Genomic DNA, 27,713 nt, shown 5'->3' with positions numbered 1-27,713 from the left:
GTTTGATTCTTTAAAAATTCGTGATTTTTATTGAAGCTCATTTCAGACTTGGGTTCGGACTTTGGAAGCAGTTTTCTCAGGCTCTATGGGACCAAACGGGCTGAAATATATTGGAATAAAGATAAGAATAGTGGTACAAATCGAAATCAATCACTAAATCTCCATAAAGTTTTATTCTTAGAAAAATCATGATTTTAATGGTCTTATCAGGCTCTATGGTACCAAATGGGCTGAAATTTTGGAACAGTGATAAAAATCGTGCTTCAATTCGAAATCAGTCACAAAATCTCCATAAACTTTGATTCTTCGAAAAATCATGAATTTTATGGACGCTTATTTGAATCTTGGGTTCGAACTTTTGAAGCAGTTTTATCAGGCTCTATGGTACCAAATGGGGAAATTTTGGAAAAGTTGTAAGAATCGTGGAACAAATCGAATTTACTCACAAAATCTCTTTTAAGTTTGATTCTTAAAAAAATCATGATTTTTATGGACGCTCAATTCAGACTTGGGTTCGAACTTTGGAGGCAGTTTTCTCAGGCTCTATGGTACCAAGTGGGCTGAAATTTTGGAAAAGTTGTAAGAATCGTGTCACAAATCGAATTAACTCACAAATTCTCTTTAAAGTTTGATTCTTTAAAAAATCGTGATTTTTATGGAAGCTCATTTCAGACTTGGGTTCGGACTTTGGAAGCAGTTTTCTCAGGCTCTATGGGACCAAACGGGCTGAAATATATTGGAATAAAGATAAGAATAGTGGTACAAATCGAAATCAATCACTAAATCTCCATAAAGTTTGATTCTTAGAAAAATCATGATTTTAATGGACGCTAATTTTAGACTTGGGTTTGAACTTTGGAAGCAGTTTTATCAGGCTCAATGGTACCAAATGGGCTGAAATTTTGGAACAGTGATAAAAATCGTGCTTCAATTCGAAATCAGTCATAAAATCTCCATAAACTTTGATTCTTCGAAAAATCATGAATTTTATGGACGCTTATTTCAAACTTGGGTTCGAACTTTTGAAGCAGTTTTATCAGGCTCTAAGGTACCAAATGGGCTGAAATTTTGGAATAGTTGTAAGAATCGTGGAACAAATCGATTTTACTCACAAAATCTCCATAAACTTTGATTCTTCGAAAAATCATGAATTTTATGGACGCTTATTTGAATCTTGGGTTCGAACTTTTGAAGCAGTTTTATCAGGCTCTATGGTACCAAATGGGGAAATTTTGGAAAAGTTGTAAGAATCGTGGAACAAATCGAATTTACTCACAAAATCTCTTTTAAGTTTGATTCTTAAAAAAATCATGATTTTTATGGACGCTCAATTCAGACTTGGGTTCGAACTTTGGAAGCAGTTTTCTCAGGCTCTATGGTACCAAATGGGGAAATTTTGGAAAAGTTGTAAGAATCGTGGAACAAATCGAATTTACTCACAAAATCTCTTTAAAGTTATTCTTAAAAAAATCATGATTTTTATGGACGCTCAATTCAGACTTGGGTTCGAACTTTGGAAGCAGTTTTCTCAGGCTCTATGGTACCAAGTGGGCTGAAATTTTGGAAAAGTTGTAAGAATCGTGTCACAAATCGAATTAACTCACAAATTCTCTTTAAAGTTTGATTCTTTAAAAAATCGTGATTTTTATGGAAGCTCATTTCAGACTTGGGTTCGGACTTTGGAAGCAGTTTTCTCAGGCTCTATGGGACCAAACGGGCTTAAATATATTGGAATAAAGATAAGAATAGTGGTACAAATCGAAATCAATCACTAAATCTCCATAAAGTTTGATTCTAAGAAAAATCATGATTTTAATGGACGCTAATTTAAGACTTGGGTTCGAACTTTTGAAGCAGTTTTATCAGGCTCTATGGTACCAAATGGGGAAATTTTGGAAAAGTTGTAAGAATCGTGGAACAAATCGAATTTACTCACAAAATCTCTTTTAAGTTTGATTCTTAAAAAAATCATGATTTTTATGGACGCTCAATTCAGACTTGGGTTCGAACTTTGGAAGCAGTTTTCTCAGGCTCTATGGTACCAAATGGGGAAATTTTGGAAAAGTTGTAAGAATCGTGGAACAAATCGAATTTACTCACAAAATCTCTTTAAAGTTTGATTCTTAAAAAAATCATGATTTTTATGGACGCTCAATTCAGACTTGGGTTCGAACTTTGGAAGCAGTTTTCTCAGGCTCTATGGTACCAAGTGGGCTGAAATTTTGGAAAAGTTGTAAGAATCGTGTCACAAATCGAATTAACTCACAAATTCTCTTTAAAGTTTGATTCTTAAAAAAATCGCGATTTTTATGGAAGCTCATTTCAGACTTGGGTTCGGACTTTGGAAGCAGTTTTCTCAGGCTCTATGGGACCAAACGGGCTGAAATATATTGGAATAAAGATAAGAATAGTGGTACAAATCGAAATCAATCACTAAATCTCCATAAAGTTTGATTCTTAGAAAAATCATGATTTTAATGGACGCTAATTTTAGACTTGGGTTTGAACTTTGGAAGCAGTTTTATCAGGCTCTATGGTACCAAATGGGCTGAAATTTTGGAATAGTTGTAAGAATCGTGGAACAAATCGATTTTACTCACAAAATCTCCATAAACTTTGATTCTTCGAAAAATCATGAATTTTATGGACGCTTATTCGAATCTTGGGTTCGAACTTTTGAAGCAGTTTTATCAGGCTCTATGGTACCAAATGGGGAAATTTTGGAAAAGTTGTAAGAATCGTGGAACAAATCGAATTTACTCACAAAATCTCTTTTAAGTTTGATTCTTAAAAAAACATGATTTTTATGGACGCTCAATTCAGACTTGGGTTCGAACTTTGGAAGCAGTTTTCTCAGGCTCTATGGTACCAAGTGGGCTGAAATTTTGGAAAAGTTGTAAAAATCGTGTAACAAATCGAATTAACTCACAAATTCTCTTTAAAGTTTGATTCTTAAAAAAATCGTGATTTTTATGGAAGCTCATTTCAGACTTGGGTTCGGACTTTGGCAGCAGTTTTCTCAGGCTCTATGGGACCAAACGGGCTGAAATATATTGGAATAAAGATAAGAATAGTGGTACAAATCGAAATCAATCACTAAATCTCCATAAAGTTTTATTCTTAGAAAAATCATGATTTTAATGGTCTTATCAGGCTCTATGGTACCAAATGGGCTGAAATTTTGGAACAGTGATAAAAATCGTGCTTCAATTCGAAATCAGTCACAAAATCTCCATAAACGTTGATTCTTCGAAAAATCATGAATTTTATGGACGCTTATTTCAAACTTGGGTTCGAACTTTTGAAGCAGTTTTATCAGGCTCTATGGTACCAAATGGGCTGAAATTTTGGAATAGTTGTAAGAATCGTGGAACAAATCGATTTTACTCACAAAATCTCCATAAACTTTGATTCTTCGAAAAATCATGAATTTTATGGACGCTTATTTGAATCTTGGGTTCGAACTTTTGAAGCAGTTTTATCAGGCTCTATGGTACCAAATGGGGAAATTTTGGAAAAGTTGTAAGAATCGTGGAACAAATCGAATTTACTCACAAAATCTCTTTTAAAATTGATTCTTAAAAAAATCATGATTTTTATGGACGCTCAATTCAGACTTGGGTTCGAACTTTGGAAGCAGTTTTCTCAGGCTCTATGGTACCAAATGGGGAAATTTTGGAAAAGTTGTAAGAATCGTGGAACAAATCGAATTTACTCACAAAATCTCTTTAAAGTTTGATTCTTAAAAAAATCATGATTTTTATGGACGCTCAATTCAGACTTGGGTTCGAACTTTGGAAGCAGTTTTCTCAGGCTCTATGGTACCAAGTGGGCTGAAATTTTGGAAAAGTTGTAAGAATCGTGTCACAAATCGAATTAACTCACAAATTCTCTTTAAAGTTTGATTCTTAAAAAAATCGCGATTTTTATGGAAGCTCATTTCAGACTTGGGTTCGGACTTTGGAAGCAGTTTTCTCAGGCTCTATGGGACCAAACGGGCTGAAATATATTGGAATAAAGATAAGAATAGTGGTACAAATCGAAATCAATCACTAAATCTCCATAAAGTTTGATTTTTAGAAAAATCATGATTTTAATGGGCGCTAATTTTAGACTTGGGTTTGAACTTTGGAAGCAGTTTTATCAGGCTCTATGGTACCAAATGGGCTGAAATTTTGGAACAGTGATAAAAATCGTGCTTCAATTCGAAATCAGTCACAAAATCTCCATAAACGTTGATTCTTCGAAAAATCATGAATTTTATGGACGCTAAATTCAAACTTGGGTTCGAACTTTTGAAGCAGTTTTATCAGGCTCTATGGTACCAAATGGGCTGAAATTTTGGAATAGTTGTAAGAATCGTGGAACAAATCGATTTTACTCACAAAATCTCCATAAACTTTGATTCTTCGAAAAATCATGAATTTTATGGACGCTTATTTGAATCTTGGGTTCGAACTTTTGAAGCAGTTTTATCAGGCTCTATGGTACCAAATGGGGAAATTTTGGAAAAGTTGTAAGAATCGTGGAACAAATCGAATTTACTCACAAAATCTCTTTTAAGTTTGATCCTTAAAAAAATCATGATTTTTATGGACGCTCAATTCAGACTTGGGTTCGAACTTTGGAAGCAGTTTTCTCAGGCTCTCTGGTACCAAGTGGGCTGAAATTTTGGAAAAGTTGTAAAAATCGTGTAACAAATCGAATTAACTCACAAATTCTCTTTAAAGTTTGATTCTTAAAAAAATCGTGATTTTTATGGAAGCTCATTTCAGACTTGGGTTCGGACTTTGGCAGCAGTTTTCTCAGGCTCTATGGGACCAAACGGGCTGAAATATATTGGAATAAAGATAAGAATAGTGGTACAAATCGAAATCAATCACTAAATCTCCATAAAGTTTTATTCTTAGAAAAATCATGATTTTAATGGTCTTATCAGGCTCTATGGTACCAAATGGGCTGAAATTTTGGAACAGTGATAAGAATCGTGCTCCAATTCGAAATCAGTCATAAAATCTCCAAAAACTTTGATTCTTCTAAAAATCATGAATTTTATGGACGATTATTTCAGACTTGGGTTCGAACTTTTGAAGCAGTTTTATCAGGCTCTAAGGTACCAAATGGGCTGAAATTTTGGAATAGTTGTAAGAATCGTGGAACAAATCGATTTTACTCACAAAATCTCCATAAACTTTGATTCTTCGAAAAATCATGAATTTTATGGACGCTTATTTGAATCTTGGGTTCGAACTTTTGAAGCAGTTTTATCAGGCTCTATGGTACCAAATGGGGAAATTTTGGAAAAGTTGTAAGAATCGTGGAACAAATCGAATTTACTCACAAAATCTCTTTTAAGTTTGATTCTTAAAAAAATCATGATTTTTATGGACGCTCAATTCAGACTTGGGTTCGAACTTTGGAAGCAGTTTTCTCAGGCTCTATGGTACCAAATGGGCTGAAATTTTGGAAAAAAGGTAAGAATCGTTTTAAAAATCGATTTCAGATGCACAATATCCATAAAGCTTGATTGTTAAAAAAATCATGATTTTTATGGACGCTAATTTCAGACTTGGGTTCGAACTTTGGAAACAGTTTTATCAAGCTCTATGGTACCAAATGGGCTGAAATTTTGGAACAGTGATCAGAATCATGCTCCGAATCAGTAACAAAATCTCCATAAATATTTAGAAAAATCCAGATTTTTATGGACGCTCTTTTCAGACTTGGGTTCGAACTTTGGAAGCAGTTTTCTCAGGCTCTATGGGACCAAACGGGCTGAAATATATTGGAATAAAGATAAGAATAGTGGTACAAATCGAAATCAATCGCTAAATCTCCATAAAGTTTTATTCTTAGAAAAATCATGATTTTAATGGACGCTAATTTTAGACTTGGGTTTGAACTTTGGAAGCAGTTTTATCAGGCTCTATGGTACCAAATGGGCTGAAATTTTGGAACAGTGATAAAAATCGTGCTTCAATTCGAAATCAGTCACAAAATCTCCATAAACTTTGATTCTTCGAAAAATCATGAATTTTATGGACGCTTATTTCAAACTTGGGTTCGAACTTTTGAAGCAGTTTTATCAGGCTCTATGGTACCAAATGGGGAAATTTTGGAAAAGTTGTAAGAATCGTGGAACAAATCGAATTAACTCACAAATTCTCTTTAAAGTTTGATTATTTAAAAAATCGTGATTTTTATGGAAGCTCATTTCAGACTTGGGTTCGGACTTTGGAAGCAGTTTTCTCAGGCTCTATGGGACCAAACGGGCTGAAATATATTGGAATAAAGATAAGAATAGTGGTACAAATCGAAATCAATCACTAAATCTCCATAAAGTTTGATTCTTAGAAAAATCATGATTTTAATGGACGCTAATTTTAGACTTGGGTTTGAACTTTGGAAGCAGTTTTATCAGGCTCTATGGTACCAAATGGGCTGAAATTTTGGAACAGTGATAAAAATCGTGCTTCAATTCGAAATCAGTCACAAAATCTCCATTAACTTTGATTCTTCGAAAAATCATGAATTTTATGGACACTTATTTCAAACTTGGGTTCGAACTTTTGAAGCAGTTTTATCAGGCTCTATGGTACCAAATGGGGAAATTTTGGAAAAGTTGTAAGAATCGTGGAACAAATCGAATTTACTCACAAAATCTCTTTTAAGTTTGATTCTTAAAAAAATCATGATTTTTATGGACGCTCAATTCAGACTTGGGTTCGAACTTTGGAAGCAGTTTTCTCAGGCTCTATGGTACCAAATGGGGAAATTTTGGAAAAGTTGTAAGAATCGTGGAACAAATCGAATTTACTCACAAAATCTCTTTAAAGTTTGATTCTTAAAAAAATCGTGATTTTTATGGAAGCTCATTTCAGACTTGGGTTCGGACTTTGGCAGCAGTTTTCTCAGGCTCTATGGGACCAAACGGGCTGAAATATATTGGAATAAAGATAAGAATAGTGGTACAAATCGAAATCAATCACTAAATCTCCATAAAGTTTGATTCTAAGAAAAATCATGATTTTAATGGACGCTAATTTTAGACTTGGGTTCGAACTTTTGAAGCAGTTTTATCAGGCTCTATGGTACCAAATGGGGAAATTTTGGAAAAGTTGTAAGAATCGTGGAACAAATCGAATTTACTCACAAAATCTCTTTTAAGTTTGATTCTTAAAAAAATCATGATTTTTATGGACGCTCAATTCAGACTTGGGTTCGAACTTTGGAAGCAGTTTTCTCAGGCTCTATGGTACCAAATGGGGAAATTTTGGAAAAGTTGTAAGAATCGTGGAACAAATCGAATTTACTCACAAAATCTCTTTAAAGTTTGATTCTTAAAAAAATCATGATTTTTATGGACGCTCAATTCAGACTTGGGTTCGAACTTTGGAAGCAGTTTTCTCAGGCTCTATGGTACCAAGTGGGCTGAAATTTTGGAAAAGTTGTAAGAATCGTGTCACAAATCGAATTAACTCACAAAATCTCTTTAAAGTTTGATTCTTAAAAAAATCGCGATTTTTATGGAAGCTCATTTCAGACTTGGGTTCGGACTTTGGAAGCAGTTTTCTCAGGCTCTATGGGACCAAACGGGCTGAAATATATTGGAATAAAGATAAGAATAGTGGTACAAATCGAAATCAATCACTAAATCTCCATAAAGTTTGATTCTTAGAAAAATCATGATTTTAATGGACGCTAATTTTAGACTTGGGTTTGAACTTTGGAAGCAGTTTTATCAGGCTCTATGGTACCAAATGGGCTGAAATTTTGGAACAGTGATAAAAATCGTGCTTCAATTCGAAATCAGTCACAAAATCTCCATAAACTTTGATTCTTCGAAAAATCATTAATTTTATGGACGCTTATTTCAAACTTGGGTTCGAACTTTTGAAGCAGTTTTATCAGGCTCTATGGTACCAAATGGGCTGAAATTTTGGAATAGTTGTAAGAATCGTGGAACAAATCGATTTTACTCACAAAATCTCCATAAACTTTGATTCTTCGAAAAATCATGAATTTTATGGACGCTTATTCGAATCTTGGGTTCGAACTTTTGAAGCAGTTTTATCAGGCTCTATGGTACCAAATGGGGAAATTTTGGAAAAGTTGTAAGAATCGTGGAACAAATCGAATTTACTCACAAAATCTCTTTTAAGTTTGATTCTTAAAAAAATCATGATTTTTATGGACGCTCAATTCAGACTTGGGTTCGAACTTTGGAAGCAGTTTTCTCAGGCTCTATGGTACCAAGTGGGCTGAAATTTTGGAAAAGTTGTAAAAATCGTGTAACAAATCGAATTAACTCACAAATTCTCTTTAAAGTTTGATTCTTAAAAAAATCGTGATTTTTATGGAAGCTCATTTCAGACTTGGGTTCGGACTTTGGCAGCAGTTTTCTCAGGCTCTATGGGACCAAACGGGCTGAAATATATTGGAATAAAGATAAGAATAGTGGTACAAATCGAAATCAATCACTAAATCTCCATAAAGTTTTATTCTTAGAAAAATCATGATTTTAATGGTCTTATCAGGCTCTATGGTACCAAATGGGCTGAAATTTTGGAACAGTGATAAAAATCATGCTTCAATTCGAAATCAGTCACAAAATCTCCATAAACGTTGATTCTTCGAAAAATCATGAATTTTATGGACGCTTATTTCAAACTTGGGTTCGAACTTTTGAAGCAGTTTTATCAGGCTCTATGGTACCAAATGGGCTGAAATTTTGGAATAGTTGTAAGAATCGTGGAACAAATCGATTTTACTCACAAAATCTCCATAAACTTTGATTCTTCGAAAAATCATGAATTTTATGGACGCTTATTTGAATCTTGGGTTCGAACTTTTGAAGCAGTTTTATCAGGCTCTATGGTACCAAATGGGGAAATTTTGGAAAAGTTGTAAGAATCGTGGAACAAATCGATTTTACTCACAAAATCTCTTTTAAGTTTGATTCTTAAAAAAATCATGATTTTTATGGACGCTCAATTCAGACTTGGGTTCGAACTTTGGAAGCAGTTTTCTCAGGCTCTATGGTACCAAGTGGGCTGAAATTTTGGAAAAGTTGTAAAAATCGTGTAACAAATCGAATTAACTCACAAATTCTCTTTAAAGTTTGATTCTTAAAAAAATCATGATTTTTATGGAAGCTCATTTCAGACTTGGGTTCGGACTTTGGAAGCAGTTTTCTCAGGCTCTATGGGACCAAACGGGCTGAAATATATTGGAATAAATATAAGAATAGTGGTACAAATCGAAATCAATCACTAAATCTCCATAAAGTTTGATTCTTAGAAAAATCATGATTTTAATGGACGCTAATTTTAGACTTGGGTTTGAACTTTGGAAGCAGTTTTATCAGGCTCTATGGTACCAAATGGGCTGAAATTTTGGAACAGTGATAAAAATCGTGCTTCAATTCGAAATCAGTCACAAAATCTCCGTAAACTTTGATTCTTCGAAAAATCATGAATTTTATGGACGCTTATTTCAAACTTGGGTTCGAACTTTTGAAGCAGTTTTATCAGGCTCTATGGTACCAAATGGGCTGAAATTTTGAAATAGTTGTAAGAATCGTGGAACAAATCGATTTTACTCACAAAATCTCCATAAACTTTGATTCTTCGAAAAATCATGAATTTTATGGACGCTTATTTGAATCTTGGGTTCGAACTTTTGAAGCAGTTTTATCAGGCTCTATGGTACCAAATGGGGAAATTTTGGAAAAGTTGTAAGAATCGTGGAACAAATCGAATTTACTCACAAAATCTCTTTTAAGTTTGATTCTTAAAAAAATCATGATTTTTATGGACGCTCAATTCAGACTTGGGTTCGAACTTTGGAAGCAGTTTTCTCAGGCTCTATGGTACCAAGTGGGCTGAAATTTTGGAAAAGTTGTAAAAATCGTGTAACAAATTGAATTAACTCACAAATTCTCTTTAAAGTTTGATTCTTAAAAAAATCGTGATTTTTATGGAAGCTCATTTCAGACTTGGGTTCGGACTTTGGCAGCAGTTTTCTCAGGCTCTATGGGACCAAACGGGCTGAAATATATTGGAATAAAGATAAGAATAGTGGTACAAATCGAAATCAATCACTAAATCTCCATAAAGTTTTATTCTTAGAAAAATCATGATTTTAATGGTCTTATCAGGCTCTATGGTACCAAATGGGCTAAAATTTTGGAACAGTGATAAGAATCGTGCTCCAATTCGAAATCAGTCATAAAATCTCCAAAAACTTTGATTCTTCGAAAAATCATGAATTTTATGGACGCTTATTTCAAACTTGGGTTCGAACTTTTGAAGCAGTTTTATCAGGCTCTATGGTACCAAATGGGCTGAAATTTTGGAATAGTTGTAAGAATCGTGGAACAAATCGAATTTACTCACAAAATCTCCATAAACTTTGATTCTTCGAAAAATCATGAATTTTATGGACGCTTATTTGAAACTTGGGTTCGAACTTTTGAAGCAGTTTTATCAGGCTCTATGGTACCAAATGGGGAAATTTTGGAAAAGTTGTAAGAATCGTGGAACAAATCGAATTTACTCACAAAATCTCTTAAAAGTTTGATTCTTAAAAAAATCATGATTTTTATGGACGCTCAATTCAGACTTGGGTTCGAACTTTGGAAGCAGTTTTCTCAGGCTCTATGGTACCAAGTGGGCTGAAATTTTGGAAAAGTTGTAAGAATCGTGTAACAAATCGAATTAACTCACAAATTCTCTTTAAAGTTTGATTCTTAAAAAAATCGTGATTTTTATGGAAGCTCATTTCAGACTTGGGTTCGGACTTTGGTAGCAGTTTTCTCAGGCTCTATGGGACCAAACGGGCTGAAATATTTTGGAAAAAAGATAAGAATAGTGGTACAAATCGAAATCAAACACAAAATATCCATAAAGTTTGATTCTTAGAAAAATCATGATTTTAATGGACGCTAATTTTAGACTTGGGTTTGAACTTTGGAAGCAGTTTTATCAGGCTCTATGCTACCAAATGGGCTGAAATTTTGGTACAGTGATAAAAATCGTGCTTCAATTCGAATTCAGTCACAAAATCTCCATAAACTTTGATTCTTCGAAAAATCATGAATTTTATGGACGCTTATTTGAAACTTGGGTTCGAACTTTTGAAGCAGTTTTATCAGGCTCTATGGTACCAAATGGGGAAATTTTGGAAAAGTTGTAAGAATCGTGGAACAAATCGAATTTACTCACAAAATCTCTTTAAAGTTTGATTCTTAAAAAAATCATGATTTTTATGGACGCTCATTTCAGACTTGGGTTCGGACTTTGGCAGCAGTTTTCTCAGGCTCTATGGGACCAAACGGGCTGAAATATATTGGAATAAAGATAAGAATAGTGGTACAAATCGAAATCAATCACTAAATCTCCATAAAGTTTTATTCTTAGAAAAATCATGATTTTAATGGACGCTAATTTTAGACTTGGGTTTGAACTTTGGAAGCAGTTTTATCAGGCTCTATGGTACCAAATGGGCTGAAATTTTGGAACAGTGATAAAAATCGTGCTTCAATTCGAAATCAGTCACAAAATCTCCATAAACTTTGATTCTTCGAAAAATCATGAATTTTATGGACGCTTATTTGAAACTTGGGTTCGAACTTTTGAAGCAGTTTTATCAGGCTCTATGGTACCAAATGGGGAAATTTTGGAAAAGTTGTAAGAATCGTGGAACAAATCGAATTTACTCACAAAATCTCTTAAAAGTTTGATTCTTAAAAAAATCATGATTTTTATGGACGCTCAATTCAGACTTGGGTTCGAACTTTGGAAGCAGTTTTCTCAGGCTCTATGGTACCAAGTGGGCTGAAATTTTGGAAAAGTTGTAAGAATCGTGTAACATATCGAATTAACTCACAAATTCTCTTTAAAGTTTGATTCTTAAAAAAATCGTGATTTTTATGGAAGCTCATTTCAGACTTGGGTTCGGACTTTGGTAGCAGTTTTCTCAGGCTCTATGGGACCAAACGGGCTGAAATATTTTGGAAAAAAGATAAGAATAGTGGTACAAATCGAAATCAAACACAAAATATCCATAAAGTTTGATTCTTAGAAAAATCATGATTTTAATGGACGCTAATTTTAGACTTGGGTTTGAACTTTGGAAGCAGTTTTATCAGGCTCTATGCTACCAAATGGGCTGAAATTTTGGTACAGTGATAAAAATCGTGCTTCAATTCGAATTCAGTCACAAAATCTCCATAAACTTTGATTCTTCGAAAAATCATGAATTTTATGGACGCTTATTTCAAACTTGGGTTCGAACTTTTGAAGCAGTTTTATCAGGCTCTATGGTACCAAATGGGCTGAAATTTTGGAAAAGTTGTAAGAATCGTGGAACAAATCGAATTTACTCACAAAATCTCTTTAAAGTTTGATTCTTAAAAAAATCATGATTTTTATGGACGATTATTTCAAACTTGGGTTCGAACTTTTGAAGCAGTTTTATCAGGCTCTATGGTACCAAATGGGCTGAAATTTTGGAAAAGTTGTAAGAATCGTGGAACAAATCGAAATCAATCACTTAATCTCCATAAAGTTTGATTCTTAGAAAAATCAGTATTTTTATGGACGCTTATTTCAAACTTGGGTTCGAACTTTTGAAGCAGTTTTATCAGGCTCTATAGTACCAAATGGGCTGAAGTTTTGGAAAAAATGTAAGAATCGTGGAACAAATCGAATTTACTCACAAAATCTCCATAAACTTTGATTCTTCGAAAAATCATGAATTTTATGGACGCTTATTTGAATCTTGGGTTCGAACTTTTGAAGCAGTTTTATCAGGCTCTATGGTACCAAATGGGGAAATTTTGGAAAAGTTGTAAGAATCGTGGAACAAATCGAATTTACTCACAAAATCTCTTTTAAGTTTGATTCTTAAAAAAATCATGATTTTTATGGACGCTCAATTCAGACTTGGGTTCGAACTTTGGAAGCAGTTTTCTCAGGCTCTATGGTACCAAGTGGGCTGAAATTTTGGAAAAGTTGTAAAAATCGTGTAACAAATCGAATTAACTCACAAATTCTCTTTAAAGTTTGATTCTTAAAAAAATCGTGATTTTTATGGAAGCTCATTTCAGACTTGGGTTCGGACTTTGGTAGCAGTTTTCTCAGGCTCTATGGGACCAAACGGGCTGAAATATATTGGAATAAAGATAAGAATAGTGGTACAAATCGAAATTAATCACTAAATCTCCATAAAGTTTGATTCTTAGAAAAATCATGATTTTAATGGACGCTAATTTTAGACTTGGGTTTGAACTTTGGAAGCAGTTTTATCAGGCTCTATGGTACCAAATGGGCTGAAATTTTGGAAAAGTTGTAAGAATCGTGGAACAAATCGAATTTACTCACAAAATCTCTTTAAAGTTTGATTCTTAAAAAAATCATGATTTTTATGGACGATTATTTCATACTTGGGTTCGAACTTTTGAAGCAGTTTTATCAGGCTCTATGGTACCAAATGGGCTGAAATTTTGAAAAAGTTGTAAGAATCGTGGAACAAATCGAAATCAATCACTTAATCTCCATAAAGTTTGATTCTTAGAAAAATCAGTATTTTTATGGACGCTTATTTCAAACTTGGGTTCGAACTTTTGAAGCAGTTTTATCAGGCTCTATGGTACCAAATGGGCTGAAGTTTTGGAAAAAATGTAAGAATCGTGGAACAAATCGAATTTACTCACAAAATCTCCATAAACTTTGATTCATCGAAAAATCATGAATTTTATGGACGCTTATTTGAAACTTGGGTTCGAACTTTTGAAGCAGTTTTATCAGGCTCTATGGTACCAAATGGGGAAATTTTGGAAAAGTTGTAAGAATCGTTTAACAAATCGAATTTACTCACAAAATCTCTTAAAAGTTTGATTCTTAAAAAAATCATGATTTTTATGGACGCTCAATTCAGACTTGGGTTCGAACTTTGGAAGCAGTTTTCTCAGGCTCTATGGTACCAAGTGGGCTGAAATTTTGGAAAAGTTGTAAGAATCGTGTAACAAATCGAATTAACTCACAAATTCTCTTTAAAGTTTGATTCTTAAAAAAATCGTGATTTTTATGGAAGCTCATTTCAGACTTGGGTTCGGACTTTGGTAGCAGTTTTCTCAGGCTCTATGGGACCAAACGGGCTGAAATATTTTGGAAAAAAGATAAGAATAGTGGTACAAATCGAAATCAAACACAAAATCTCCATAAAGTTTGATTCTTAGAAAAATCATGATTTTAATGGACGCTAATTTTAGACTTGGGTTTGAACTTTGGCAGCAGTTTTATCAGGCTCTATGCTACCAAATGGGCTGAAATTTTGGTACAGTGATAAAAATCGTGCTTCAATTCGAATTCAGTCACAAAATCTCCATAAACTTTGATTCTTCGAAAAATCATGAATTTTATGGACGCTTATTTCAAACTTGGGTTCGAACTTTTGAAGCAGTTTTATCAGGCTCTATGGTACCAAATGGGCTGAAATTTTGGAAAAGTTGTAAGAATCGTGGAACAAATCGAATTTACTCACAAAATCTCTTTAAAGTTTGATTCTTAAAAAAATCATGATTTTTATGGACGATTATTTCAAACTTGGGTTCGAACTTTTGAAGCAGTTTTATCAGGCTCTATGGTACCAAATGGGCTGAAATTTTGGAAAAGTTTTAAGAATCACGGAACAAATCGAAATCAATCACTTAATCTCCATAAAGTTTGATTCTTAGAAAAATCAGTATTTTTATGGACGCTTATTTCAAACTTGGGTTCGAACTTTTGAAGCAGTTTTATCAGGCTCTATGGTACCAAATGGGCTGAAGTTTTGGAAAAAATGTAAGAATCGTGGAACAAATCGAATTTACTCACAAAATCTCCATAAACTTTGATTCTTCGAAAAATCATGAATTTTATGGACGCTTATTTGAAACTTGGGTTCGAACTTTTGAAGCAGTTTTATCAGGCTCTATGATACCAAATGGGGAAAGTTTGGAAAAGTTGTAAGAATCGTGGAACAAATCGAATTTACTCACAAAATCTCTTTTATGTTTGATTCTTAAAAAAATCATGATTTTTATGGACGCTCAATTCAGACTTGGGTTCGAACTTTGGAAGCAGTTTTCTCAGGCTCTATGGTACCAAGTGGGCTGAAATTTTGGAAAAGTTGTAAGAATCGTGTAACAAATCGAATTAACTCACAAATTCTCTTTAAAGATTGATTCTTTAAAAAATCGTGATTTTTATGGAAGCTCATTTCAGACTTGGGTTCGGACTTTGGAAGCAGTTTTCTCAGGCTCTATGGGACCAAACGGGCTGAAATATATTGGAATAAAGATAAGAATAGTGGTACAAATCGAAATCAATCACTAATTCTCCATAAAGTTTGATTCTTAGAAAAATCATGATTTTAATGGACGCTAATTTTAGACTTGGGTTTGAACTTTGGAAGCAGTTTTATCAGGCTCTATGGTACCAAATGGGCTGAAATTTTGGAAAAGTTGTAAGAATCGTGGAACAAATCGAATTTACTCACAAAATCTCTTTAAAGTTTGATTCTTAAAAAAATCATGATTTTTATGGACGATTATTTCATACTTGGGTTCGAACTTTTGAAGCAGTTTTATCAGGCTCTATGGTACCAAATGGGCTGAAATTTTGAAAAAGTTGTAAGAATCGTGGAACAAATCGAAATCAATCACTTAATCTCCATAAAGTTTGATTCTTAGAAAAATCAGTATTTTTATGGACGCTTATTTCAAACTTGGGTTCGAACTTTTGAAGCAGTTTTATCAGGCTCTATGGTACCAAATGGGCTGAAGTTTTGGAAAAAATGTAAGAATCGTGGAACAAATCGAATTTACTCACAAAATCTCCATAAACTTTGATTCATCGAAAAATCATGAATTTTATGGACGCTTATTTGAAACTTGGGTTCGAACTTTTGAAGCAGTTTTATCAGGCTCTATGGTACCAAATGGGGAAATTTTGGAAAAGTTGTAAGAATCGTTTAACAAATCGAATTTACTCACAAAATCTCTTAAAAGTTTGATTCTTAAAAAAATCATGATTTTTATGGACGCTCAATTCAGACTTGGGTTCGAACTTTGGAAGCAGTTTTCTCAGGCTCTATGGTACCAAGTGGGCTGAAATTTTGGAAAAGTTGTAAGAATCGTGTAACAAATCGAATTAACTCACAAATTCTCTTTAAAGTTTGATTCTTAAAAAAATCGTGATTTTTATGGAAGCTCATTTCAGACTTGGGTTCGGACTTTGGTAGCAGTTTTCTCAGGCTCTATGGGACCAAACGGGCTGAAATATTTTGGAAAAAAGATAAGAATAGTGGTACAAATCGAAATCAAACACAAAATCTCCATAAAGTTTGATTCTTAGAAAAATCATGATTTTAATGGACGCTAATTTTAGACTTGGGTTTGAACTTTGGCAGCAGTTTTATCAGGCTCTATGCTACCAAATGGGCTGAAATTTTGGTACAGTGATAAAAATCGTGCTTCAATTCGAATTCAGTCACAAAATCTCCATAAACTTTGATTCTTCGAAAAATCATGAATTTTATGGACGCTTATTTCAAACTTGGGTTCGAACTTTTGAAGCAGTTTTATCAGGCTCTATGGTACCAAATGGGCTGAAATTTTGGAAAAGTTGTAAGAATCGTGGAACAAATCGAATTTACTCACAAAATCTCTTTAAAGTTTGATTCTTAAAAAAATCATGATTTTTATGGACGATTATTTCAAACTTGGGTTCGAACTTTTGAAGCAGTTTTATCAGGCTCTATGGTACCAAATGGGCTGAAATTTTGGAAAAGTTTTAAGAATCACGGAACAAATCGAAATCAATCACTTAATCTCCATAAAGTTTGATTCTTAGAAAAATTAGTATTTTTATGGACGCTTATTTCAAACTTGGGTTCGAACTTTTGAAGCAGTTTTATCAGGCTCTATGGTACCAAATGGGCTGAAGTTTTGGAAAAAATGTAAGAATCGTGGAACAAATCGAATTTACTCACAAAATCTCCATAAACTTTGATTCTTCGAAAAATCATGAATTTTATGGACGCTTATTTGAAACTTGGGTTCGAACTTTTGAAGCAGTTTTATCAGGCTCTATGATACCAAATGGGGAAAGTTTGGAAAAGTTGTAAGAATCGTGGAACAAATCGAATTTACTCACAAAATCTCTTTTATGTTTGATTCTTAAAAAAATCATGATTTTTATGGACGCTCAATTCAGACTTGGGTTCGAACTTTGGAAGCAGTTTTCTCAGGCTCTATGGTACCAAGTGGGCTGAAATTTTGGAAAAGTTGTAAGAATCGTGTAACAAATCGAATTAACTCACAAATTCTCTTTAAAGATTGATTCTTTAAAAAATCGTGATTTTTATGGAAGCTCATTTCAGACTTGGGTTCGGACTTTGGAAGCAGTTTTCTCAGGCTCTATGGGACCAAACGGGCTGAAATATATTGGAATAAAGATAAGAATAGTGGTACAAATCGAAATCAATCACTAATTCTCCATAAAGTTTGATTCTTAGAAAAATCATGATTTTAATGGACGCTAATTTTAGACTTGGGTTTGAACTTTGGAAGCAGTTTTATCAGGCTCTATGGTACCAAATGGGCTGAAATTTTGGTACAGTGATAAAAATCGTGCTTCAATTCGAAATCAGTCACAAAATCTCCATAAACTTTGATTCTTCAAAAAATCATGAATTTTATGGACGCTTATTTCAAACTTGGGTTCGAACTTTTGAAGCAGTTTTATCAGGCTCTATGGTACCAAATGGGCTGAAATTTTTGGAAAAAAGGTAAGAATCGTGGTACAAATCGATTTCAGATTCACAATATCCATAAAGCTTAATTGTTAAAAAAATCATGATTTTTATGGACGCTCATATCAGACTTGGGTTCGAACTTTGGAAGCAGTTTTATCAGGCTCTATGGTACCAAATGGGCTGAAATTTTTGGAAAAAAGGTAAGAATCGTGGTACAAATCGATTTCAGATTCACAATATCCATAAAGCTTCATTGTTAAAAAAATCATGATTTTTATGGACGCTAATTACAGACTTGGGTTCGAACTTTGGAAACAGTTTTATCAGGCTCTATGGTACCAAATGGGCTGCAATTTTGGAAAAGTTGTAAGAATCGTGGAACAAATCGAATTTACTCACAAAATATCTTTAAAGTTTGATTATTAAAAAAATCATGATTTTTATGGACGCTCAATTCAGGCTTGGGTTCGAACTTTGGAAGCAGTTTTCTCAGGCTCTATGGTACCAAATGGGCTGAAATTTTGGAACAGTGATAAGAATCATGCTCCAAATCAGTAACAAATTCTCCATAAAGATTGATATTTAGAAAAATCCAGATTTTTATGGACGCTCTTTTCAGACTTGGGTTCGAACTTTGGAAGCAGTTTTCTCAGGCTCTATTAGACCAAACGGGCTGAAATTTTGGAAAAGTTGTAAGAATCGTGGAACAAATCGAATTAACTCACAAAATCTCTTTAAAGTTTGATTCTTAAAAAAATCGTGATTTTTATGGACGCTCTTTTCAGACTTGGGTTCGAACTTTGGAAGCAGTTTTCTCAGGCTCTATTAGACCAAACGGGCTGAAAAATTGGAATAAAGAGAAGAATAGTGGAACAAAACGAACTCAATCACTAAATCTCCATAAAGTTTGATTCTTAGAAAAATCATGATTTTAATGGACGCTAATTTAAGACTTCGGTTCGAATTATGGAAGCAGTTTTCTCAGGCTCTATAAGACAAAACGGGCTGACATTGTGGAAAAGTGTTACGAATCGTGATATTAATCGAATTCAGTAACAAAAGCTCCATAAAGTTGGATATAAAAAAAATCATGATTTTAATGGACGCTAATTTCAGACTTGGGTTCGAACTTTGGAAGCAGTTTTATCAGGCTCTATGGTACCAAATGGGCTGAAATTTTGGAACAGTGATAAGAATCGTGCTCCAATTCGAAATCAATCACAAAATCTCCTTAAACTTTGATTCTTAGAAAAATCATGAATTTTATGGACGATAATTTCAGACTAAGGTTCGAATTTTTGAAGCAGTTTTATCAGGCTCCATGGTACCAAATGGGCTGAAATTTTTGAAAAATTGTAAGAATCGTGGAACAAATCGAATTTACTCACAAAATATCTTTAAAGTTTGATTATTAAAAAAATCATGATTTTTATGGACGCTCAATTCAGGCTTGGGTTCGAACTTTGGAAGCAGTTTTCTCAGGCTCTATGGTACCAAATGGGCTGAAATTTTGGAACAGTGATAAGAATCATGCTCCAAATCAGTAACAAAATCTCCATAAAGATTGATATTTAGAAAAATCCAGATTTTTATGGACGCTCTTTTCAGACTTGGGTTCGAACTTTGGAAGCAGTTTTCTCAGGCTCTATTAGACCAAACGGGCTGAAATTTTGGAAAAGTTGTAAGAATCGTGGAACAAATCGAATTAACTCACAAAATCTCTTTAAAGTTTGATTCTTAAAAAAATCGTGATTTTTATGGACGCTCTTTTCAGACTTGGGTTCGAACTTTGGAAGCAGTTTTCTCAGGCTCTATTAGACCAAACGGGCTGAAAAATTGGAATAAAGAGAAGAATAGTGGAACAAAACGAACTCAATCACTAAATCTCCATAAAGTTTGATTCTTAGAAAAATCGTGATTTTAATGGACGCTAATTTAAGACTTCGGTTCGAACTATGGAAGCAGTTTTCTCAGGCTCTATAAGACAAAACGGGCTGACATTGTGGAAAAGTGTTAAGAATCGTGATATTAATCGAATTCAGTAACAAAAGCTCCATAAAGTTGGATATAAAAAAAATCATGATTTTAATGGACGCTAATTTCAGACTTGGGTTCGAACTTTGGAAGCAGTTTTATCAGGCTCTATGGTACCAAATGGGCTGAAATTTTGGAACAGTGATAAGAATCATGCTCCAAAGCAGTAACAAAATCTCCATAAAGATTGATATTTAGAAAAATCCAGATTTTTATGGACGCTCTTTTCAGACTTGGGTTCGAACTTTGGAAGCAGTTTTCTCAGGCTCTATGGGACCAAACGGGCTGAAATATATTGGAATAAAGATAAGAATAGTGGTACATATCGAAATCAATCACTAAATCTCCATAAAGTTTATTCTTAGAAAAATCATGATTTTAATGGTCTTATCAGGATCTATGGTACCAAATGGGCTGAAATTTTGGAACAGTGATAAGAATCGTGCTCCAAATCGAAATCAGTAACAAAATATCCATAAAGATTGATAATTAGAAAAATCAAGATTTTTATGGACGCTCTTTTCAGACTTGGGTTCGAACTTTGGAAGCAGTTTTCTCAGGCTCTATTAGACCAAACGGGCTGAAATTTTGGAAAAGTTGTAAGAATCGTGGAACAAATCGAATTAACTCACAAAATCTCTTTAAAGTTTGATTCTTAAAAAAATCGTGATTTTTATGGACGCTCTTTTCAGACTTGGGTTCCAACTTTGGAAGCAGTTTTCTCAGGCTCTATTGGACCAAACGGGCTGAAAAATTGGAATAAAGAGAAGAATAGTGGAACAAAACGAACTCAATCACTAAATCTCCATAAAGTTTGATTCTTAGAAAAATCATGATTTTAATGGACGCTAATTTAAGACTTCGGTTCGAACTATGGAAGCAGTTTTCTCAGGCTCTATTAGACCAAACGGGCTGAAATTTTGGAAAAGTTGTAAGAATCGTGTAACAAATCGAATTAACTCACAAATTCTCTTTAAAGTTTGATTCTTAAAAAAATCGTGATTTTTATGGAAGCTCATTTCAGACTTGGGTTCGGACTTTGGTAGCAGTTTTCTCAGGCTCTATGGGACCAAACGGGCTGAAATATTTTGGAAAAAAGATAAGAATAGTGGTACAAATCGAAATCAAACACAAAATATCCATAAAGTTTGATTCTTAGAAAAATCATGATTTTAATGGACGCTAATTTTAGACTTGGGTTTGAACTTTGGAAGCAGTTTTATCAGGCTCTATGGTACCAAATGGGCTGAAATTCTGGAAAAGTTGTAAGAATCGTGGAACAAATCGAATTTACTCACAAAATCTCTTTAATGTTTGATTCTTAAAAAAATCATGATTTTTATGGACGATTATTTCAAACTTGGGTTCGAACTTTTGAAGCAGTTTTATCAGGCTCTATGGTACCAAATGGGCTGAAATTTTGGAAAAGTTGTAAGAATCGTGGAACAAATCGAAATCAATCACTTAATCTCCATAAAGTTTGATTCTTAGAAAAATCAGTATTTTTATGGACGCTTATTTCAAACTTGGGTTCGAACTTTTGAAGCAGTTTTATCAGGCTCTATAGTACCAAATGGGCTGAAGTTTTGGAAAAAATGTAAGAATCGTGGAACAAATCGAATTTACTCACAAAATCTCCATAAACTTTGATTCTTCGAAAAATCATGAATTTTATGGACGCTTATTTGAAACTTGGGTTCGAACTTTTGAAGCAGTTTTATCAGGCTCTATGGTACCAAATGGGGAAATTTTGGAAAAGTTGTAAGAATCGTGGAACAAATCGAATTTACTCACAAAATCTCTTTTAAGTTTGATTCTTAAAAAAATCATGATTTTTATGGACGCTCAATTCAGACTTGGGTTCGAACTTTGGAAGCAGTTTTCTCAGGCTCTATGGTACCAAGTGGGCTGAAATTTTGGAAAAGTTGTAAAAATGGTGTAACAAATCGAATTAACTCACAAATTCTCTTTAAAGTTTGATTCTTAAAAAAATCGTGATTTTTATGGAAGCTCATTTCAGACTTGGGTTCGGACTTTGGTAGCAGTTTTCTCAGGCTCTATGGGACCAAACGGGCTGAAATATATTGGAATAAAGATAAGAATAGTGGTACAAATCGAAATCAATCACTAAATCTCCATAAAGTTTGATTCTTAGAAAAATCATGATTTTAATGGACGCTAATTTTAGACTTGGGTTTGAACTTTGGAAGCAGTTTTATCAGGCTCTATGGTACCAAATGGGCTGAAATTTTGGAAAAGTTGTAAGAATCGTGGAACAAATCGAATTTACTCACAAAATCTCTTTAATGTTTGATTCTTAAAAAAATCATGATTTTTATGGACGATTATTTCAAACTTGGGTTCGAACTTTTGAAGCAGTTTTATCAGGCTCTATGGTACCAAATGGGCTGAAATTTTGGAAAAGTTGTAAGAATCGTGGAACAAATCGAAATCAATCACTTAATCTCCATAAAGTTTGATTCTTAGAAAAATCAGTATTTTTATGGACGCTTATTTCAAACTTGGGTTCGAACTTTTGAAGCAGTTTTATCAGGCTCTATAGTACCAAATGGGCTGAAGTTTTGGAAAAAATGTAAGAATCGTGGAACAAATCGAATTTACTCACAAAATCTCCATAAACTTTGATTCTTCGAAAAATCTTGAATTTTATGGACGCTTATTTGAAACTTGGGTTCGAACTTTTGAAGCAGTTTTATCAGGCTCTATGGTACCAAATGGGGAAATTTTGGAAAAGTTGTAAGAATCGTGGAACAAATCGAATTTACTCACAAAATCTCTTTTAAGTTTGATTCTTAAAAAAATCATGATTTTTATGGACGCTCAATTCAGACTTGGGTTCGAACTTTGGAAGCAGTTTTCTCAGGCTCTATGGTACCAAGTGGGCTGAAATTTTGGAAAAGTTGTAAAAATGGTGTAACAAATCGAATTAACTCACAAATTCTCTTTAAAGTTTGATTCTTAAAAAAATCGTGATTTTTATGGAAGCTCATTTCAGACTTGGGTTCGGACTTTGGTAGCAGTTTTCTCAGGCTCTATGGGACCAAACGGGCTGAAATATATTGGAATAAAGATAAGAATAGTGGTACAAATCGAAATCAATCACTAAATCTCCATAAAGTTTGATTCTTAGAAAAATCATGATTTTAATGGACGCTAATTTTAGACTTGGGTTTGAACTTTGGAAGCAGTTTTATCAGGCTCTATGGTACCAAATGGGCTGAAATTTTGGAAAAGTTGTAAGAATCGTGGAACAAATCGAATTTACTCACAAAATCTCTTTAATGTTTGATTCTTAAAAAAATCATGATTTTTATGGACGCTCAATTCAGACTTGGGTTCGAACTTTGGAAGCAGTTTTCTCAGGCTCTATGGTACCAAGTGGGCTGAAATTTTGGAAAAGTTGTAAGAATCGTGTAACAAATCGAATTAACTCACAAATTCTCTTTAAAGATTGATTCTTTAAAAAATCGTGATTTTTATGGAAGCTCATTTCAGACTTGGGTTCGGACTTTGGAAGCAGTTTTCTCAGGCTCTATGGTACCAAGTGGGCTGAAATTTTGGAAAAGTTGTAAGAATCGTGTAACAAATCGAATTAACTCACAAATTCTCTTTAAAGATTGATTCTTTAAAAAATCGTGATTTTTATGGAAGCTCATTTCAGACTTGGGTTCGGACTTTGGAAGCAGTTTTATCAGGCTCTATGGTACCAAATGGGCTGAAATTTTGGAAAAGTTGTAAGAATCGTGGAACAAATCGAATTTACTCACAAAATCTCTTTAATGTTTGATTCTTAAAAAAATCATGATTTTTATGGACGCTCAATTCAGACTTGGGTTCGAACTTTGGAAGCAGTTTTCTCAGGCTCTATGGTACCAAGTGGGCTGAAATTTTGGAAAAGTTGTAAGAATCGTGTAACAAATCGAATTAACTCACAAATTCTCTTTAAAGATTGATTCTTTAAAAAATCGTGATTTTTATGGACGCTCATATCAGACTTGGGTTCGAACTTTGGAAGCAGTTTTATCAGGCTCTATGGTACCAAATGGGCTGAAATTTTTGGAAAAAAGGTAAGAATCGTGGTACAAATCGATTTCAGATTCACAATATCCATAAAGCTTCATTGTTAAAAAAATCATGATTTTTATGGACGCTCATATCAGACTTGGGTTCGAACTTTGGAAGCAGTTTTATCAGGCTCTATGGTACCAAATGGGCTGAAATTTTTGGAAAAAAGGTAAGAATCGTGGTACAAATCGATTTCAGATTCACAATATCCATAAAGCTTCATTGTTAAAAAAATCATGATTTTTATGGACGCTAATTTCAGACTTGGGTTCGAACTTTGGAAACAGTTTTATCAGGCTCTATGGTACCAAATGGGCTGCAATTTTGGAACAGTGATAAAAATCGTGCTCCAATTCGAAGCCAGTCACAAAATCTCCATAAACTTTGATTCTTCAAAAAATCATGAATTTTTTGGACGCTTATTTCAAACTTGGGTTCGAACTTTTGAAGCAGTTTTATCAGGCTCTATGGTACCAAATGGGCTGAAATTTTGGTACAGTGATAAAAATCGTGCTTCAATTCGAAATCAGTCGCAAAATCTCCATAAACTTTGATTCTTCAAAAAATCATGAATTTTATGGACGCTTATTTCAAACTTGGGTTCGAACTTTTGAAGCAGTTTTATCAGGCTCTATGGTACCAAATGGGCTGAAATTTTGGAAAAGTTGTAAGAATCGTGGAACAAATCGAATTTACTCACAAAATTTCTTTAAAGTTTGATTCTTAAAAAAATCATGATTTTTATGGACGCTCAATACAGACTTGGGTTCGAACTTTGGAAGCAGTTTTCTCAGGCTCTATGGTACGAAATGGGCTGAAATTTTGGAAAAGTGGTAAGAATCGTGGAACAAATCGAATTTTCCCACAAAATCTATAGAGTATGATTCTTTAAAAAATCATGATTTTTATGGACGCTCATATCAGACTTGGGTTCGAACTTTGGAAGCAGTTTTATCAGGCTCTATGGTACCAAATGGGCTGAAAATTTTGGAAAAAGGGTAAGAATCGTGGTACAAATCGATTTCAGATTCACAATATCCATAAAGCTTCATTGTTAAAAAAATCATGATTTTTATGGACGCTAATTTCAGACTTGGGTTCGAACTTTGGAAACAGTTTTATCAGGCTCTATGGTACCAAATGGGCCTAAATTTTGGAACAGTGATAACCACTGGAACGATTTCGGTCGAAAAATCGACCACTTTTATTTTTCTGCGATTGATATCGGTCCAAAAATGGACCGATTTTTCTACCATTCGTAAAATATTTATTGTTATTATTTAATACGTTTATATGGCCAGCTACTTGTTTTATCGAATAGCTGATAATATATTCTCTTTGTCTATGAACTTATCCATTGTCTTTGAAGTGTTATTTAACGAGTTTTCGCGGTTTTTTTATGGCGTCCTGTCAAAAACATAATTATAAATTATCAACATTCACGAAATTTTGGACTCTTCCTAAAATGCCGTAAGTAATTAATATATTGGGTTTTTAACGCATTATAACGCATTATATATCTGTGTAATCATGATTGACTTATCTATCTTTGAAATGCGTTTTTAATTCGTTCGTTTGTATTATATCTTTTTGGTTGAAGTTTTTGTGTAATATTACGTCAACTGAAGACGTCATCTGTTTTTGATTTACAATAATGTCTTAAATACTGCACTCGCGCATTTGAAATATAGATATTCCATCACAGTGATTCAAAACAAAGAGATATATATAAGTTTTATTTGAATTGGTTCATTATTAAAACAGATATTTGCTAACCAATTATTTTAAGTCATATGTCAAAAAGTTGACTCTTTTTCACATGTTAAATGGTGTAAAGCCTTCGTCACACAATGAAAATTTAGTAATTTAGTTGTATAATTAATTAATTTGTTTACTTTTACCAAATTTGTGCAATAACAGCTGTCGTCCAGGGAAAGGGATCACTCCACGACCCAATAATTATTTTCAAATTTTATATTAGTGCAATATTTAAAAAAATTTAAACATTTTACATTACTTACATTAAGTGTTTTCAATTTAAAATATATAGAGTGGTGCTGACTGCAAGAGGAGGCAGAGGAAGAGGGAGAGGTGGGGTACGAGCTGGTGCCGGACTACCTGCACGTGGACGTCAACGCAGAGCTGCAATTGCAGCCTCGTCTGGAGTGTTAGTATTTTTTAATGTTTTTTTATGAAAGTACTTTGCTGTGGCCGTTGAACTCATCATATATTTGTATTTATTTAAACAGCGACCCTGCTTTGCTACTGGTGCGAGAGGATCGCGTCAAGGCCCTAAAGGCTGTTAGGGCCCTGCCTGCTTCCTTCCGGCTAGAGCTGGAAAGCCGAAAATTCAAGAAGCAGGTGGCGCGCATTTCGCTCCCTACCGCACCTCCAAGAAAAAATAAACAAAAGTAAGTAATCGTATTTAGATGCTTGATACAATATTATTGTTTTTTCCTGACAGCGTTCCACTCTTACAGTGAGAGTTGGTAAGATCAGCGCTCTGTGCATTTGGCACATTCAGTGCATATTTTACAGAGTTCTAATTTTATTGTTTATTTACATACTGTACATACTGTTTCACACGTGAATGACAACAATTTATATGATTTATGTAAATGTTTTCAGAATTCCATCTCCGGAGAGAACAACGTGTCCCTTTTCACAAGGGACGCCTTCACCGTTGCCACGACCCGTACCACCACCGTAGATGTCCACTCCCGCACAGACCCAATCAACGGCTCCCAATGCACCAATTATGCCTATCCGTGCAGCATCTCCCGAGCCGTTACCTGGGACATCGCGGAGTGGGGAACTCTTCTCTCCGGAGGCCGGCTATCATAGCGAGCTGTGAGTGGACGTGCCATTCTACGAAGAATTGTCGGCGTTTGGGAACGGTGAGTTTATTTTTTGAAATGTCATACCAGGGGCTCAATATAAAATCAATTATCTATATTTTATATTGATATCCCTAGCACAGTTTCACTGTTGGTATATTGGCAGGAAATAAGCATAGTACTTAAAAATTCCACATAACAAACATACAAAATGTATTGTTGTTATGACGTGGATGCATCATTACACATCTTTTTTTTCTGTAACGGGTATTGCAGAGTGAGAAATAAGACATGCCGAACTTCTTTGCGAGGATTACATTTGATTCACCGGCTTCTAAACGGTGTAATACAGCATTTTTTTCTTAAATTGAAAAAACACTTTCGCTTCACGGGACTCATTGTGTCGAGCTTCCTAGTTAAAAACGAGGCTGTATTGGTAGGTGGGTTTTGTAACCGGACAAATTATCATTAAAATAGGTCGCTTTACGTAGTTGGTCACTTTAAACGGATACGTTTTCCTACTAAAAGCTATGAAACCTTACTAGAGTTTACATTATCGTCACTTAAAACAGTAGACCGTTAAATGCAAAGTCATTATATCCAAATTCTACTGTAAATTTGTGTTTTCTTTTATTTCATAGTCAGACATGGGCAGAAACAGTAACGTGGACGAGGCAGCTGTACTAGAAGAGTCTGTACTTGGAAACCGTGAGTTATAAAACTAACTAACTTACCTTCACGCCATTTCGGTAGGCAGAGAGGATGAACCACCATGCAACTCGATCTTGGCACACACACTCTTTTCTTCATTCCATACCTACCTGACTGTGCTATTCTGACTCCTGACATTGCCCGCCTCAAGTATTTGATTAACTTTTTATTTATTTTTTTATATGAATACCTCACAAGAGCCTCAGCTGGAGCCAGTGAGACTATGGCATCCCCAATCGGGGT

Source organism: Hesperophylax consimilis, chromosome 29, assembly GCF_061612785.1.
Source record: "Hesperophylax consimilis isolate HC1 chromosome 29, BYU_Hcon_1.0, whole genome shotgun sequence".
NCBI classification, from domain to species: domain Eukaryota; kingdom Metazoa; phylum Arthropoda; class Insecta; order Trichoptera; family Limnephilidae; genus Hesperophylax; species Hesperophylax consimilis.
Note: the sequence above shows the minus strand (reverse complement) of the source record.